We start from the raw sequence: 3721 nt of genomic DNA, 5'->3' as shown, positions 1-3721 counted from the left end.
TTTTGTAGAAAAAAGGTGAAACTCCCAGTTGTTTGGTGCTCGATTGTCCTTTCGGCATATTTTTGCCCGTAACAAAGGCGGCTGCGCTATGTTGCTCAGCCTGAATATGAGAACTTTGTCCAGTAATTCTGACGAATTAATTTGTGTTATTTTATTTTTTCTACCAGTACTATTTCAAGTTGCATTTTAGCTGACTCGTCCTCTTCACACACTCAGGTGCCTATGGCCGAATGATGTTCCTGTCTCTGCAGTGTTTTCTGAGCGCTCCGTAAGCTCCGTGAGACCCTTGGTTGCTTTGAGTTAACTCTGCAGGTAGTTTGATTCACTTTTGTACACATGGAACCTCCGGACGAAGCCATAAACTTTACGGTGGAAAGTGTGGCTTCACTGTACCCATTATGTGAGGAATGGAGGGACGGCTTGGAGGGCTCCATGTTCCACCTCGCCAATATCTTCCTATTCCTCAACTTCATGGGTGCCAGGGGTTTAATGGACTCCTCTACCTATTCACCGTCCTAACTCTGGGCTTCTTCTGCTCAACTCTCTGGGCATGGTTGGACTCCTGCACTATGGACTCTTTTTTATGGAGTTTCGCGCTCTTCGGCGTGTGTTTGGGACAAGTCCTGAGCGTTTCCTTCGAGAAGGAATTCCAGGAGCTTTACCACTGCATGTTTAAAAAACTACGCGTATTTTGGGAAGATAGTGGCCTGCTGTGACGGAGACATCCACACCATAGAGCAGAACCACTGCTTCGCCATAGAGGGAAAAAACGCTATTGACAAGCTGTCAGTGTTCCTGTCTGGCAGGTGACGCAGTCACCCATAATAATGTCTGACGCCAAATTGTATTTGTAGATCTGAAAGTTGTTTTGCTAAAAGATTATATATTATGTCAATTATTCATTGACATTTGCAAGTGCAACTCAAACAGAGTCCTAATATACCAAGAAGTCTAATTTGTTAAATAGGGCATGTAACAAAAGAAAAGCATTCAAAAGTTGTATTCAAATAAATGTGCAATGGGTCGTGCAAAAATCCACAACTCACAACTGAACTCACATGCACTACATGTAGATTTGGTTGACATGGCTTTAGCAAAGCCACATGGGTTTAAAATACATTCAAGCACAATTATTAATTAGTTATTGTAGGAGACATTGACGAAGCAAAAGTGGTTGTGAAACCCTAGAATTGACAGTAGTGAAAATATGGCTTGCTATATAACTTAATTCTCCCCTTCTCTAATACAAGTTTAGACCTAATTGATTCCATGTTTTGCACATCTGACAAGCTGTGAAATACAGTCAAGGCTTCAGTGTCTTAATCTATGTTCCAAGAGTGAAACATATGTAACCTGTTAAGAAATTGAGAAACTAAATGCACAGTTGGGTATTTATATGTTTAATCTAAAAAAGAAAAACGAACCAAACTATTACAATATTTAGTAATACTTTTATGTTATTGATCATCATTTTCATTTAATTCATAACAACATTCCTTATTTCATTTTGCATTTAATTTAGTAATTAATTTCATCCCAGAGGTCCAAGTTGCTCAAGAGAGTGGTCCTCTGAATAAAATGTAATGCCATTGGTTCATACTGAGGTAGCTGAATCGTTATTGGTGTAAAGTAGTTTATGTCCCGCCCCTGGCGCAGGTTAGGGAGACGCGCTGTGAGAAGTACACAGAGTGATAGCATGAAGAGAGCAGAGACACGGACGACACGGAGATGCATAAAAATTGTTAAAACATTTAATATTGTGTACATTGCTAAAAAGAGAAGTAGTTTGAGTCGGCAAATGTCTGGTGAACCAATGTGAGCGACTCCGGGGACCTTACCTGTGTTAAATCTTTTCTTTTCTCGGTGAGTACTGTGATGCAGCGGCAGTGAGCTCTTTGAATTAGCCTAGCCTCGTGGCATTTTAGCCACCGACCTGAAGCATAAACCCACAGTCTTGTGTTATTTTTTATGTTAAAAGAGAAAACGGGATTATGTGTGTATATAAAGAGTGTGTGAGCATTTTATTTACACGGTGAAAACATAAGAGTTATGTGTTTTATGGATTTGAGATTGCTTGATTTTGTATTGTACTGTGTAACGTGCACGTGAGAGCGTGATATCAGTATTGTAAGAACAACCTCATAAATAATCCACAAAGAATTTATTTTACATAATATTACTTACCTTAATCCAGTGTAAGTGAGGATTTATTGAACTGTGAATGATTTTTACAGCACTTATCTTTTTATAAGTTAATAGTAAAAGGCTGTATAACACAGTGATATTTAGAAAATACAAACTGTACAGGTAAACAAGAAGTTGAATAGATTTATTTAAGTCTGTTATATTATACAGGCTGGGCTTTTTGATACCCTGGATTCTGGACTGAGATGGATTCTCTCCCTGATGGGGGGTGGCGAACCAACCATGTGAGCATCTGGATTGAAGAGGACCTTCTTCATTCTTCATTGTTGTTCTATCAGTGTGTTAGGACTTTTCAAAAGGACTTAAAGGAAACATTGAAGCGAACTATTTTTATTTTTGACAAAGAGAGACATATTATTTTATGAAGGGTGCACCCAGTTAAAGGACAATTGAAAGAAATAATATTTGAAGCCGGCAGTAATTGTAAACGGTTTTTTCGTTTAATACAGTGTGGTCACTTTAACTCACCTCTGTGTCTCCTATTACTCATTGTGGTGTCCAAATCATTACTCCTCCCTGTGAATCTAGAAAATTCTGGTCCGGTGTATATACTTACCTACCAAGTGGGTTACACATAGCTAAAATACAGAGTAAATATGTACAATGATGGTTTTCAAATTAACCCTTGTTTGGGTTCAATGTCTGTCTCATCTTTGGCTTTAATGGGATTTGTAACACTTGTTGGAAAGCTTTTATAGCACTTAACATAACAAGTTTGTCAACATCTCTCTCCTCTCCGCTTCATGTGTGACACACACTTTGAAAAGAAAGCAGAGGAGACAAATGTGACTTGCAAATGGCAGTGACACACATACTCTTACACTGAGCTGACCTAAAACATGTGCACATTAATTAGGAAAATAACATAAATAGAATATTAAAATTTTCTAATTATTTTACTTTAGTTTCTTTAGGGTTGGGGGTCCCCCATCCCCAACAGTAACATTTACAAGGCTTTTGTGGACCACAAAAACACAAGGTGCAATTTATTTTCTATCCATATTGTAAAAAAACTCACAGCCATAAGCACTGGTTATTAGTGACAGAGGATTTATGTGCATACCCTTATGTGGGGACTTCTCCAACAATAACTGCAATCAGCAAGAAATAATGCAAACTACAGTTGTGCCGATGGATGATGATATCAGTGATTGCCGATAATCAGGACGATCACCAATTGCCTTTGCAAATGTCAAGACGATATTTGTCTTGTTTTCCCACACTCCTATTAGTTGTAATGAAGCGCTGCTTGTGTGTAGGTGCTGCACTGTGGTTTAAAAATAGAAATCAGCAGACAGACAGAACACGTCATTTAGTTCTGTCTCTTATCCTGCTGCTGTTTATGGTGGTGAATAGAACTTTTGGACAGTCAGTGAGGGAGAAAGGCGAGCAAAACGGGACACACTATATACAGGCATGTGTTACAGGGTAACACATGTAGCATACATACGTGGCCTGGCATCAGTCACAAGCCATTAAGGAAGTTCATTATAAGGACATGCAGAGTTACGGACCC

The 3721-nt window shown here is 38.9% G+C and overlaps 1 pseudogene; it reads left to right on the top strand.

Moving 5' to 3' along the window:
• Positions 1–336: 336 nt before the first annotated feature.
• LOC111649603 (popeye domain-containing protein 3 pseudogene) lies at positions 337–810 on the top strand (annotated as a pseudogene).
• Positions 811–3721: the final 2911 nt, after the last annotated feature.

The sequence above is a fragment of the Seriola lalandi genome, unplaced genomic scaffold (genome assembly GCF_002814215.2).
Source record: "Seriola lalandi dorsalis isolate HSWRI2012SDOR001 ecotype SW California unplaced genomic scaffold, Sedor1 jcf7180002051310, whole genome shotgun sequence".
Classification (NCBI taxonomy): Eukaryota; Metazoa; Chordata; class Actinopteri; order Carangiformes; family Carangidae; genus Seriola; species Seriola lalandi.
Note: the sequence above shows the minus strand (reverse complement) of the source record. Positions and strands in the feature narration are given on the sequence as shown.